The sequence below is a fragment of the Staurois parvus genome, unplaced genomic scaffold (genome assembly GCF_062004578.1).
Source record: "Staurois parvus isolate SC_StPar_1 unplaced genomic scaffold, SC_StPar_1.0 ptg000385l, whole genome shotgun sequence".
NCBI classification, from domain to species: Eukaryota; Metazoa; Chordata; class Amphibia; order Anura; family Ranidae; genus Staurois; species Staurois parvus.
Window position 1 is genome coordinate 1,326,236 of NW_028318181.1, and position 15,580 is coordinate 1,341,815.

The window sequence follows — 15,580 nt, forward strand, 5'->3', positions numbered from 1 at the left end:
GCAGTTTGGTGATAGTGAAAAAACCATCAGGCAAGTTAAGAATATGCATTGATCCTAAGCCACTGAACAAGGCCCTTAAAAGAAATCACTATCCAATGCCAACAATAGAAGATATTCTACCAGATCTATCAAACGCTAAAATATTTTGATCCAGATCAAGCAGTGGTAGTACAATGTGATGCCTCAGAAACCGGCCTTGGAGCCACACTAATGCAGGTTAAACAGCCAATCACATATGCAAGCAGAGCGTTAACTCTAACAGAGCAAGGATATGCTCAAATCGAGAAGGAACTACTAGCGGTAGTATTTGGGTTAGAGAAATTTCACCAGTACACCTACGGTCGACAAGTGGTGGTGCATTCAGATCACAAGCCTTTAGAAAGTATTACAAAGAAGCCACTACTGAATGCCCCAAAAAGACTGCAGCGTATGCTGTTAAGGCTTCAGAAATATGATTTTAACATTTGTTACTGTCCAGGGAAGGATTTACTGATTGCAGATGCCCTAAGCAGAGCTTACTTACCCATCACAAATGAAGAAGAAAAAGACATTGAAAGCATCAATATGTGTGAATATCTGTCTGTCTCAAAAGACAGACTGAAACAAATACAGACCTGCACAGCGGAAGATAAAACTCTACAGATCCTATCGACTGTCATCTTGAATTGATGGCCAAAACACAAGCAGCATGCTCCAATGGAGGTTTCTCCATTTTTTCACATAAGAGATGAACTCTCTGTGCAGCATGGAATCATCTTTAAAGGAGAAAGAGCTGTCATACCACAATCACTTAGAAGAGACATTATAGAAAGATTGCACTCGACTCACTTAGGTGTAGAAGGATGTCTACGTCGTGCACGAGAATATGTTTATTGGCCTGGAATGAATGACCACATAAAAAACTTTATAGCACAGTGTGAAATATGTGCATCGTGCAATGATAAGCAACCGAAAGAGACATTGCAACCACATACAATTCCAAACAGACCATGGTCAAAAGTAGGAACAGATCTGTTCACGTGGAACGACAAGGAATATCTGGTAACTGTGGACTATTTTTCCGACTTCTGGGAGATAGACTACTTACAGGACACAAGGGCCAAAACAGTAATTAAAAAACTCAAGGCCCATTTTGCCAGATATGGCATTCCGGATATTGTGTTCTCTGACAACGCCGCTCAATTTACATCGGAAGAATTCAAAAAATTCAGGGAGAGGTGGGAATTTGAGCACCAGACATCATCTCCTGGATATCCGCAGAGTAATGGTAAAGCCGAGTCAGCAGTAAAAACAGCCAAAAGACTCATGCAAAAGGCAAAACAGGCAGGTACAGAGATATACCTGTCTATACTGGACCAAAGAAACACACCCACACAAGGCCTAGACACCAGTCCAGCACAGCGGCTTATGAGTAGACGTACAAGGACTCTCCTACCAACTGCAGGTCAACTACTAAAGCCAAAGCTTGTGGGCAATGTTAAAGCCAAACTAACGAAGAATCAAGATAGGCAAGCTTTCTATTATAATAAATCTGCAAAAGATCTGCCTGTTCTCCAGAGCAATGACAGTGTACGGATTCAGCCAATAGGGAAATATGACAAACACTGGAAAAAAGCGAAGGTTGTACAGAAATTGGGACCACGGTCCTATGAAATTATAACAGAGGAAGGAAGAAGATGGAGGAGAAATCGGAGACATCTGAGAAAAACACAAGAAGGAGATGATACAGGGCCCTGGGAACAGTATATGGACACTCAAAGCGATGAGACTATGAATACCAGCAACAAAGAAACAGGAACTGCTGAGGAGCATGGGGAGGTCTCTAGGCAGAGAGAGACAGTCCCAGAAAATAGACTGCCAGAATCAGAAGAAACCTCATATGTTACGCGAGCTGGCAGAATAATCAGAAAGCCGGCTCACCTCAAGGATTATATCTAATTTATAGCTATGTTCTACTTCACCATTTTGTGTTTGTTATATTTCATTGTTCTTTTATTTAAAAGAGAAAGGATGTAGCAATATGTTATATGCTGTGTATGGCCTCTAGGGGTCTCACTACTTAGATACTGGTACAACTGTGTTATTGCCTCTCTTTGGTTGTAGTTCTAGGGCAGACACATGTATAATGGCAGCTAGAAGCACCTAATAAAATGTCTTCTGTTAACTACAGTGTGTGAGCATCTGAGCAGGATCCACTAACAGAACAGATTGTTTCTTAGATACACAGAATATAACTGATTACTAACATTTATAGGTAAAGTTGATCCAGGGAATATCTGATTGCCTCTCGGGGGATCAGGAAGGAATTTTTTTCTCTACAGCAGCAAATTGAATCATGCTTTGCTGGGTTTTTTTGCTTTCCTCTGGATCAACTGTGGGTATAGAATTATAACTTCTTTTTTTTTTTTTTTTTAATGGTTGAACTGGATGGACTTTTGTCTTTTTTCAGCCGGACTAACTATGGTGTCCTTTTATCATGCAGCGATAAATGACTGCTGCTAAGTTCTCCAGCATTCTCAGAGAAGACAGTTCTCCTCTGAGAGCCTCTTTATGAAGCGGTGTAGCTCATTTCTCCGAATGAAGGGAGAAGCGATCTACAGATGCTTTCAATGCTGGAAATTGGCTGCTTTTATTTTAATCTTGTGAGATTACAGTAAGAGATTAGTCAAACACCATTTACTAAGCAGTGGTAAATTATCGATGCTTCGTTTGCGGTTCCTCCAATTCTCCAGCTCTGAGCTGGAGAATCTGGAGGGAGAACACAGATCGCCAGTGAAGGGCTGACATCGCTCCTTCATATACTGGCCATCTGTGTGCTGAGATGATCAGCGGAGAACATGTTCTCCGCTGATCATCTCTGTTTCCTAAACCACTAATGATCGGAGATCAGCAACGATCCTCAGGATTGCCGCTGATCTCTGTTTCATAAAAGTACACCTATGTAACTATAGGGTCTGGGATTAAAAATCCCATTTCAGTCAGATATATAGGTATTCATATTGAATTACCATACTTTTACTTAAACCTAAAGTTGTATTAGGATATCTCAGTCTATTTGGGATGTTCATATTGTCAAAAGACCCTGTTTTTGATCCTGACTTGCTTATCCATTGTTTCAGGGCATGTTGATAACTCCCACATAAGCAGTTAAATAGCTTATACAGTACAGAACGGCAGGGAACTGGATAGGAATTTCTATCTCAGGTGATTCTTTAGATATTTTGGGACATTGTTGCAAAGCATATATAATCAAAATCATGCTTCACTGTATTTCTTCTATGAAGGCCGTAGAAAATAAAGTTCTGTTATAGGAGAATATCAATATTAATATCAATATTAAGCTCTTGCAAGCAAAAAAAAGAATCCTTGATGATTTATTGTTATATTAAAAAGCAAACCATCTGATCTTTATATTAAAAAGCAAAGCATACAAAATGCAAGGAAATAGCTGAAAGTTAAGTCTATGGCTTGTGTTCTCAGTAAAGCTTTCACATAAGCCTGTCGTGTCCAGGCAGGTACAGGGTATGAAAAATGTTAGAGAATTACTAGGTAACCAGCACTTAACATGAGCCTCTCTCCCCAGCCTCCCAGTCATAAGACGTTAAAAAAATGCATCCATCTTTTAACTGTTTCATACAGTACAGTATAAGAACGACCAAGCTAAGCCTTTAAATCCTATCCATGCATTATATTTCTACATGAGAAGAGTGCTTTCTATTAATGGAATCAGACTGTATCTATCTGATGATCAAAAAATATTTCTTTATTAACATAGTGCAAAGAGAAAATGCACACAGGTCACCTAAAGATCAGATATCAGTTTTCATTAACTGCAGATGAATATATTATGGTTACTCCATGTACAGTATTAATTGCACATTGCTCTTTGTACATATATCAAAATGCTCCTTTCTATGTGATGAAAGTAAACCATTTATACCTGGGCTTATAGAAAAATTATTATTTGTGATTGTTCAGACTTTCTTATATTTGGACCTTATTTATATTTGATTATAAGGGCTCGTTCAACACACAATATATCAATGAGAACCAAAGTCATAGGATATCAGGAAAATTGTTCTTGTATTGGAACTGCATTGTGCCCAACACAGCCCACTGTTGCTGGTTTGAAGGAGTCCTTGCTTTGTCTGAGCCTAACTTCTTGGTTTGAGTATCAGGGGTGAAAGTCACCAGGATTTAAAGCAAACCCTGACACCAAACCCCACATTTTAGGCTCAGACATCACTAAAAGAAGCGACAAATGAAATCACATATTAATTCAAATGCAAAAATTTGTATAGCCCTACCTCTGCAGGAGCCACTGGAAGTATTGGGTCCTCTGATCTTTCCCTTGGGCCTAGGTGGAACCTAACACCTGCTGACACCACCAGAATTCAGGGGCCTCTCGGCAGTTACCCAAGAAGAACACACACTGACTGGGGTAAAATAGGCAGGTTGTATTGGCAAGACCAGAGTGGTAAAGTAATACAGCAGCTCAAAGATTAAAAGTTAAAACTCAAGGACACAGCAATAACAATAAAGTGAAGATAACACCAGTACCTTTATAGTGAGACTAAATATGTACTGCAGTACCAAGAGAATAAACAATAGTTCTCTATCAAGTCTCCTGCACACTGGTGCTGCTATCAAACAGACCCTTGAGTCTGAATAGTTCTTGGATATAGCTTCTCCCGGCAATGTTGGGGCCCTTTACATTGGTGCACAAAACAGAGTGATGTTGCTGTAAGATATGGAGTCAATAGAGAAGTTCACTTTAAGATGTGGAGTTAATAAGGAAGTTCCATAAAGAAGGGTTGAAGTTAGTCAGTAGGAGTGCCCCTTTAAGTTGGCTAAACAAAAGTAAATGCTGTTGAAGCAAGGGGTTGGCTAAGCAGAAATAGATAGCAGCAATGTATACAGCTCTGATCAAAGACAGTGTCAGGAAGTGACAATAGCCCACGTATACCTGTGTGGCAACAAGAGCTAATTGTAATGTGTAGCATTGAAGTGTGGATTGGTGACTCTCTTACCAATTCTTCTGTGGCTTTCTGGGAAGAATGCAAGTTGTCATGCAGTGGGGGGCCTCCTTAAATGGCAATGCAGATGTGGTGGTCTTGATATATGCACACCTCACAGCAGCTCTAGATGCTGAAAGATCTTCCAGGACAGTCTCCTCGGCTCACCAGTCTGCTTCTTGGCTCACTAGCAGCTCTGTTAAATGCAGCTCCACCTGGCCTGGTCTGGACAGCACAGCAAAACTCAGAACAGTCATACACACACTCCTTCCAGTTGGTACATCTTTCCCCAACCGCCTTGGCTCCTTCTCAGACTTTTCCGTTTATAATGTCCCTCCCCTTGACTGGTGCTTGTGGGCTTTGTAGTTGTGACTTCAGCTTTTCTGCATAGAAAATCCTTCTTCTAGACTACATCTCCCAGAATGCTCTGAGTACTTGTATCAAGGCTTGATGCGCTAAATGCTGCCATCTTGTGGGCAAAAAGAGTTCTACATCCTCAGTAATAATGCACAGTGTTACATTTTAATAATTAAAAACTGAATATTCAGATTTGTTGTTCTCTTCCAGTCTTGTGATCCAAATAAGGAACAATGGCAGCTGTTCAGATCAGTTTGTAGCCACCACAATTAAGAAAGGTGCACATGGGCAGGTTAATATACAAAACAGTACAAAATGGCACACTTTCAAGATAGCCAGCAAACTCATTTTCTAAACATCTCAAGTTAAAAACAGAGGTTTTGTTGCATGCTTTTGAAAATACACATTGAAGGCACACTACCTCACCAAGGCACCTCTATTCAATGTGGTTTCTTACTCAAAATTATTCAAGTGCCTCATGTTGATAACGACAAGAGCCTCTTCCCCACAACCCCGTTTGTAAGTGGAACTTTTCAGAATCTGGAAACCTGCTAGGGGGCCCTAGATACCACCCCACTCCCATGTAAATGAGTAAAGAGTACATAGTAAAACTAAAACATAATTACACATAATTTATTAGAAAATTACACATTTATTAGAAAAAAACACAACAATGTAAATCCATCGTCAGTGACATCTTTAGTGATGTAAAATCATGTGAATCACGATGAACGACAACCACCAAATCGGTTAAGAGCGACCCAATGACAGCAATGACAGCTCTTGTCCTCACAGATGAATGTAAACAAAAGGGTGAGATATCCCAGGTAATGTCATTAACCACTTCAAGTCCGGACCCTTTCATCCCCTTCCAGTCCAGGCCAATTTTCAACTTTCAGCACTGTCACACTTTGAGTGACAATTACTCAGTCATGGAACACTGTACCTATATGAAATTTTCATCATTTTTTTGAGACAGATAGAGCTTTTTTTAGTGGTATTTGATCACCATAAGATTTTTGCTATACAAATTAAAAAAAATACAGATTTTGTTTAATACTTTTTTGCTTAATTTCTGTTATAAAATTTGCAAATAAATACATTGTCTTTATAAATTTAGGCCAACATGTATTCTGCTACATTTTCTTGGTAAAAATGATATGATGTATGGAAGTGATCAGGACGTTAGCTTGAAGTATGGTAGTAATCAGGATGTTGAAAAGGCGGTGATCAAGATGCTGGTATAGCATATGGGGTGATCAGGATACTGGTATGGGGATTGGTGGTGATCAGAATGCTGGTACACATGCTCTCAACATGGGGGATTGCCTTTTTAGGGAGGCCCCTATGCTGGAAGAGCAGATTGTCTTGATGATGAAGAGGACAAGAGCTTCTTTCCCACATACCTAGTCCAGTGGAAATGGGGGACTGTTGAAGAGGGAGACTTATCAGAGTTTGGAAGCCTCTTTAAAATAAGGGGGCTTCAGATGTCTGTCTCTCTTCCCTATGTGAGTAAGGGGTACCCCTAGTTACTCTTTCACAAAAAAAAAATGTAATGTAAATACACACAAACCTTTGAAAATGCCCTTTATAGAAAAAAAATGGATAAAATCCATCCTTAATCACTTCATCCAGCAAAACATATCCACCATTAATTACGAATAAAGACACCCAACCTGTTGAAAGAAAAAAAAATGGTGACCGCACATGACAATGCTCTCTTGATGGACTTTTTGTCATGAATGACAGCTCCAGCCCTTCAACTGAATGTAAACAGAGGGGGCAGGAGCTAGCTGACCATATTTAGTCAATGATGTCACCTGGGGTGTCTGCAGATTATTTATAAATTATAACACAGGTAGGCAGTGGGATAGTGATTGCTAGGACATTGCTGGTTGTCTGCCTACTAGCAAACAATGATGCTGTGCAACCCATAGCACTTTAGCACTTTGGATGGTAATTATACTGTACATGGGGCAGCCATATTTACTTATTACATATGCAGGCTCTGCTTCCGATTGCATTACATTACAATAGTTGTACTTACAGAGGTTCCTCTAGTGGATAATCTGCATAATTATTATTATTATTATTATACAGTATTTACAGGCCAATGGTTCGCTCAGCGCTGTACATTACAAAGGGGGACAGAACATGTGACAGAACAATACCAATACAATGCAAAACATGAGGGGATCAAGGGCCCTGCTCTTTCGAGCTACAATCTAGGAGATATAATAACTGTATGTACTCAGCAGACATACACTGTACTTTTCGGTTGAGATTACAATGGGAGCAGTGCAGAGGATTATGTATATCTTCATCAGCACTTCTACTTTTCTGGACAAAGTCAGGATGAAAACATTCTGCTTCTAAAGAAAGGAAGATAATTTCAGGAGGAGCGCAGAGAACAAGGGTGATAGAACAAAGACCCCTTATTCTATTTTCTCTCTAAAGAGAAGAAATGTTTCTATTCTCATCCAATATGAAATGAAATCATAGAGAATGAATCACTTACCTCAGATAAAAAGCTGGTTTTCATAATATTCAGTACAGGACTCAGTGGCCTGGAACAACATCAAAAAAACATCATTAAAAAGGGGTCAAAATCTTTACCAAGTAAATATAGACCTGTTAATTTAACTTCTATAGTTGGGAAGATATTGGAGAGTTTAATAAAAGACCACATAGATGAGTTCTTGCTGGAAAAAAATATTATAACCACTTCCATACCGGGCACTTTTACCCCCTTCCTACCCGGGACAATTTTCAGGTTTCAGCGATGTCACACTTTGAATGACAATTGCGCGGTCATACAACACTGTACCCAAACTAAAATTTTATCATTTTCTTCACACAACTAGAGCTTTCTTTTGGTGGTATTTAATCACCACTGGGGGGTTTTATTTTTTGCTAAACTAACAAAAAAAGTTTTTCTTTGTTTTTGTTATAAAAGTATTTATTTATTTATTTTTAATGATTCATCCGCTGAATGGTCTAGGGATGTCAGTGATGTACCCGAAGGTTCAGTGTTGGGACCCTTACTTTTTAATGTATTTATAAACGATATAGGGTCTGGGATTAAAAATCCAATTTCAGTCTTTGCAGATGACACCAAGCTGTGCAGAGGAATAACGTCCTTACAGGATGTCTTCAACTTACAAGCCGACCTCAATGCACTGTTTCATTGGGCAACTATGTGGCAAATGAGGTTTAATGTTGATAAATGTAAGGTTATACACTTGGGGGCTAAGAATATGCATGCATCATACATACTAGGGGGGGGTACAACTGGGGGAATCAATGGTGGAGAAGGATCTGGAAGTTCTGGTAGATCACAAGTTTAATAATGGCATGCAAAGCTAAACTGCGGTTTCTAAAACGAGCAAAATCCTCTCTTGTATTAAAAGAGGTATAGACTCCAGAGAGAGATATCATATCACCCCTGTACAAATCATTAGTAATACCTCATCTGGAATCTGCAGTTCAATTTTGGGCACCAATTCACAAAAAGAACATTGGGGAACTGAAGAAAGTACAGAGAAGGGCAACCAAACTGATAAGTGGCATGGAGGAGCTCAGCTATGAGGGAAGATTAGAGGAACTGAATTTATTCTCTCTTGAGAAGCGGAGATTAAGGGGGATATGATCAACATGTATAAATACATCAGTGGTTCATATAGTGAACCCGGTGTAGAGCTATTCACCCTGAGGTCATCACAGAGGACAAGGGGGCACTCTTTACGTCTGGAGGAAAAGAAATTTGATCTCCAAATACGGAAAGGTTTCTTCACAGTGAAATAGACTCCCTCTAGAGCTGGTTCTGGCCAGCTCAGTGGATTGCTTTAAAAAAGGCCTGGATTATTTCTTAGATACACAGAATATAACTGGATACTAACATTTATAGGTAAAGTTGATCCAGGGAATATCTGATTGCCTCTCGGGGGATCAGGAAGGAAATTTTTCCCCCTGCAGGAGCAAATTGGATCATGCTTTGCTGGGTTTTTTGCCTTCCTCTGGGTCAACTGTGGGTGTAGGATTATAACTTTTTTTTTGTTGAACTGGATGGACCTTTGTCTTTTTTCCGCTAGACTAACTATGTTACATATGTAACTAGGTAACATCGCAGAATTAAAAGCTATGACTTCCCTAAGGGGTTACAAAGTATACAGTGGGTATACAAAAGAATCACCCTCCTTTAAAATAATCACATTTTGTTGCTTTGCAGCCTGAAATGAAGACATGAAGATGACAATGAAGATTTTTCATCCACCTGTATTTACTCAGTGCAACTTATAACATCCAAGTGAAAGATATAACATCAACATGTCAGAAAAAAAATTCAAAAACAAAATCATTGAGTTGGAAAAAGGATCACCCCCTTGTGTCAGTATTTTGTTGAACCATGTTTTGCTTGAACAGCCTTTAGTCTGTTGGGATATTTCTCTACAAACTTTGCAATATTTGCCCACTCTTCTTTTCAGAACTATTCAAGTTCAGTTAAATTTGATGGACCATTTGTGGACAGCGATCTTCAAGTCATTCCACAGATTTTCAAAGATAATTGCAATAGAATATAGTAACACTGCTTCTGTAACAGTAGGCAGGGTACATCCTGTGGTACCTAGGGCAAATGTTAGTATATTTAGGAATAACAAGTGGGTAGGGAAAATGTTCGGTCCAGGACCACAGGTAGCCATAAGAAATAAAAATAAAGCACAAATTGAAACAATTTAAACCCATAAGTTACCAAAATGGAGATATGCCTGAAGACTAACAGTCTAAGATTGACTATTTTAGGACATTACGGGGAGTTGCATGCCGTATAATAACCATTTAGAATAGTCAAGATATCAGTGCAGGGTGCTAAATATCTAAAAAGTATTTTGATAAGATAAATAAGGGAATAAGGTACTAGATAGATGTTGGGGGTTTTAACTAATCTTCAGGCCTAAAATGAGTTTTTAAACATGCGTGCAAAAAACACAAAAAAAACAAAAGCGGCTCTAGCAGAAAAAGGGTTAAATGTATTATTGCCAAAGCTGTCCTCTAAACATTTTTTTTTAAACTGTGATTCTGGTTTAAGAGGTCAACCTGCCAGTCTTGAAAGATCTACATTTTCATCCATTCCAGTGCATTTAGATCAGTTTTTCTTCAGGGTTTTGGGCATGAAGATCTGGAGAGAACTGGATGAACAATACTCATAGTTGACATACATAAATAGTGTTGCGCTAACTCATATAGACATAATAGTCCATAAACAGATTCAAATGTGATAGTTCAATCAAAATATGAAATATAAATATATATATAAAGTGCTTGAATTGTGAAAATCAAATAAGGTTCTTGAATAGTGAAGAATCACTATGATGTGCTCCAGATAAATAAAGTCTAGTTGAAAAACACAGTGCTCCACCTTAACTCAATGTTCCTCCACCTAAACATATATATATGGATAGCCGCTTACCTCCTACCTTGGACCCATAAATTAATATAGGTCAACCAAGCATGGTAGTTCAAAACGATGCTCTAGATGGCAGCAGAGAGCTGATGACAGGCATACCTTCAATGACAGTACAAATGGGACTCTTCTCAGCTTAAAGCGGAGCTCCACCCAAAAGGGGAAGTTCCGCTTTAAGGACTGCTCCCCCGCTCCCCATTAAGGATTGGCACCTTGGGGGGGGGGGATAGCGGGTACACGAATTTGACAGGTACCCACTCCCACTTCTGGTCCGATTGCCTAGGCGTTCGGAAATGGAAGGTGTCCTCCCTCCCCCCTGTAGTCTTTTGGGACACGTGACAGGTCCCAGAAGACTATAGTACCATTCATGAAGTGCAGCGCTACTCTCGCTTGCGCAGTGGGTACCCGGCTGTGAAGCTATCACAGCCGGGTGCTCACACTGAAGATGCCGGCCTCCTGGAATACAGAACGGCCGGTGAAACGGGCTGCGGGGGACACACCGCGGGACCGAGGGACAGGTAAGTGGCTGTTTTTTAAAAGTCAGCAGCTACAGTTTTTGTAGCTGCTGACTTTTCTTTTTTTACAGGGTGAGTGGAACTCCGCTTTAACTCCACATATAGAAAGAACAGAGGAAATCTCCCATAGTGTAATACTGTTTTTATTCCACATAAAATAATTCCAGAGTGTCACTCACATGATAAAAGCAGTAATATAGCGATTTGAATTTCAAAACTCCTGCTCTGTTAAAAGCCGGCAATGATGTCACTAGGCACCGCCCCACACGTTACACCACCAACCACATGGCTTCGTCAGGGAAAAGCTGTTTTTTTATTTATTTAAATACTCATAGTTGACGGGCCTATAAAGTTCATTTTAATGGCTCCTGTAGCTTCCTATTGTTATCCTAAAACCGCATATTTCTCAGCAAAAGGTGAATGTTATACTGTCATGAATAAGGCCAGTTTGGATGAAACACATTGAGATTTGTGGCATCTGTTACCCACCAATAAACACAAGATTGCAGAGTATACATTGGAATCCCAGCTTTTCTTTGCTTATACAGATGGTGTGGATGAGGAGTCAGCTGCCTCTGTCACAGCACCGGTGATAAAGCCGCATTATAATATTGGGAGGTAGTAGCACCTATTTTCACGTACTTGGAATTTTATAAGTTAGTCCGCCAAACTAGAATATCAAGTGATATTGAAGTGAAAACTGTTCATCCAGACACGGCATGGTGCACAGCCATATTTGACAAATTATTGCTGCTATTATTCCAGTTTGTGTTACCTAGCAGTCTAGCACTCATCTCATTCTGTGAGACTGCAAACAATGTGAATCTGCTTTTTGCCAGACTAGAGTACTATCCCTGTCATATCTGTTACATTCAGAATCTGCTTTTCTTTTATGCCTGGATGCACTTCTTGGCTGCAGAGCCAGCAAATTATCATGTGAAGCAAGCAGGGAAGCACAGCCTTGCTTAGAACACATCACACCACTTCACACATACTGCATACAGCACAGATCAATGCCTCCTTCTCCGAACGGTATTTATTAGCTACATCTGGGAGTTGCTGTCATCAGCCACAGTACCCATTTCTATAGAAAGCTACAGGAATATCCTCTCATCTAGAATAATACAGTAATGCCGACACTTCATCAACTAGACGTGTATAGTAATGGGAACTGTCCACTGGGAAACAGCAATAAGTCATGTGAAACTGGGAAATCAGGTGCAGATAAGTAGATATCGCTCAGACCCAATGCATCACACAGCACAGTGATTTAGTAGTCAGCACTGCTGCCTTGCAGCACCACGGTCCCTGGTTTGAATCCCGGTCAGGAAACTATCTGCATGGAGTTTACATGTGTGGGTTTCCATAATTCCATAATAATTCCATAAATTGGCACTAACATCTGTGTGCATGTGAGGTCAGGACCTTAGATTGTAAGCTCCTTCAGCTTTTGCATGTACAACATGGATAGTGTTGCGTAAAATGTCGGCGCTCTATAAATACCCGTAATAAGTCAATCGTGACTGCATAATACCAGCTATTTATAAAGAAGCATAGCTGTACATACAAATGCTGTGAGCCTCAAGATGTGTCCAGTTAAATGCAATGTAGTTATGTTCTTGCAGCGAGGTCCACAGTTCCAGCTGGAGAAAGGGGACTTTGTGATGGTGTTGGTCCCGGAGACTAGTACACCGGCATTGCTATAAGGAAAGACTGCTGTACATTACACAAAGCAGCCGATATTCAACTGCCCTCCATCCTCTAGGTGGGAAGTGAGGATATGAACTGCCTAATACTCTGGAGAGTAAACATGGAGGATTGTGGGAAGTGTATTTCATTCAGGGACTGCAGGTTGACTTTGGACTACAATTCCCAGGAGAGGGACATCAAAGAGGAGGAGCAGTAGAGGTTTTCCCAGGCTCAGAGAGGAGGAAGGCTCCCTTTCTGCAGGGAAACCAGGCCTGGGATAGACACAAAAGCCAGCTGAGAGCAGCAGAGGCAAAGGGTGTGTGATTCCTATCTGTGAGCAGTGGAGGTGAGGCAGACACTATCTCGGAGGTTGAAGGACACCACCAGAGACTGAGAGAGACCTCTTTACTTGGCAGCTGAATGGAGAAGTTTCTTTTTTCAGAGGAGTTGTGAGCAGCCACTGACCAACCAAATACTGCAGATAGTAGCAGGGGGAAAGGTTTGCCAGCTAGGAACATTTGACCATTGCATGCACCAACCCTTAATGGGACAGTACCCTGAGCTCTCCATCGCAAGGTTTTGGGCCCCAATGAGCTGGCAAGTAGAAAGTCGAACACATGTTGACTGTTACTGTGATGGACACTTATAGGTCCCTCCACCTAAAACTTAAGTCTGTGTAAGTTCAAGTAAGAGGTGGACTATTAAAGTGTTACTAAACTCACAACAGTATAATAAGTCTGTATATGCGGTAAAGCATGCTTGTTAGACTCACTGTGGAACCCAAGGGGTTAATCCTCCACATTGTGTGATAAGGCTGTTTGATCCTGTCTTTTCAGATCCTCCCCTTCTCTTACTGTCCCCAACCCATCTGCCATAGTACAGAGCAGCAGTGGCAAGTCTGCACATGCTCTGTTCGGTATGTATTGCTAGAGAGTTTTTTCTTTGGGGGGGATGCATGTGATTGTTACAGAGCCAATCAGCAATCTCCAGACAGAGGGTCAAGGGTCATGCAGCCTCATAGGACTGTCAGAGGAGAATAAAAACTCCTCCTACAAGATTAACCAGTGCTCCACTGACACTGATAGAAGTCACAAGACTGCTATATACTGCTGATGAGAAAGGTATTTAGCAGTTTATATTTACAAAGGTAATTGCATTTCCATGTTCTGCGCAATGTGGAAGACCGTATATAGTGAATGCAAGGTCCTGGGTTTAGTAACACTTTAAGCTTCCATTGTTTTCAGCCTGTTTGTTATATTGGTTACATACTACAGCACTGCCACCTGTGGTTGTTTTATTGCTGACTGCTGTGTTATACCATTTAACTGTGAACCAAGCCCGAATAACCTTTGTTTGCTGAGTTATCACTGTATAGCCTTTTCTTGCTTGTGCTTGTAGCAATATACTATACCACTTTTTCAAACATTCTGTTGTCATTTTCTGGTGTATTCGGTGATAAATGTATATCTATATTCACCCAGGTTTCTGCATCTACATCTCCGCCCAGCCAAGTGTGTTAGAGAACAGGGCTATGTGTAGAGTCATGGCACAAGAACAGAGGACCCGGCCCATCAAGTGGTTCCTTCAGGGTAAGCACTACTCTTTTTTGGTGCTGTGTGGGAAAGAGTAGCAGTATTCTTGGGGCAGGGTCAGAACCAGGTCCACCTAGACCTGTGGAGCTGCTAATGGCTGCCATCTGTGCTGTCCCTGTTGCTGCATCACTGAAATACCTACTGTTGAAAACAAGTTTGAAAACAACTTACCTTAGTCCTTGCTCCTACAGGCTTCCTTGCAGCAGCATGACTGGTTCCATAAAGTTTCTTCTCTTTGCTTTGCCATCGGTTGCAGGCACTCTAACATCATTATATACAATGCACACCCAACATTGTGGGGATGCCAAGAGCGTGCCCACAACCTGGAGTTTTGAAGAAAGAAGAAGAGCGCTGCCTGCTGGGGAAGTGAGGTATAAAATAAAGTTGCTTTTTCTGTTTCCCCTAGAGCAGTGGTCTCTTTACTGTGGCCCAGGGGCAAAATGCGTTCCTTTGCTTGCTTTTATCCGGCCCTAGGGACACTGTTCCTCCAACTGACACCAACGATGGGGCACCATTCCTCCCACTGACACCATCGATGGGGCATTATTCCTCCCACTGATACCAATGATGAGGCACTATTCCTCCTACTAAAACCAATGATGGGGCATTGTTTACTCCCACTGACGCCAGGGCATTTTTTGCTCACACTGGTCACAGCCTGGCCCCCCTGAAACCCAAAGGACTTTAAAATGGCCCTTTGTTTAGAAAGTTGGGAGACCCCTGCCCTAGAGGAAATGAATATTCATTCCTTGTAATGCTGGGGGAGCCCCACTGTATGGGTTTTTTTCCCTATAATTTAGCTTCAGAAAAATTCTGTGTATTAACAGTTTTGTATGTAAAGCCCAGATCAAACTTTACTTATTCTTCCCCGTCTACAATCTCTATAGCAATGTTCCTGAGCACAATGACCCTTGTATTAAATAAAAGCAATATATTTCCTTAAATAAATGT

At 40.7% G+C, this 15,580-nt stretch overlaps 1 long non-coding RNA gene across 1 annotated transcript in view; it reads right to left on the bottom strand.

The window, feature by feature from the left end:
- LOC149455892 (uncharacterized) overlaps window positions 1–14,871 on the bottom strand; it is a 115,931-nt gene extending 101,060 nt beyond the window's left edge. The window contains exons 1-2 of the long non-coding RNA XR_016314006.1: window positions 14,801–14,871; window positions 7,891–7,939 (exon numbers count right to left, since the gene is read on the bottom strand). This is a non-coding gene — a long non-coding RNA (uncharacterized LOC149455892). The remainder of the gene's footprint in view (window positions 1–7,890; window positions 7,940–14,800) is intronic.
- Between the last annotated feature and the right edge of the window lie 709 nt (window positions 14,872–15,580).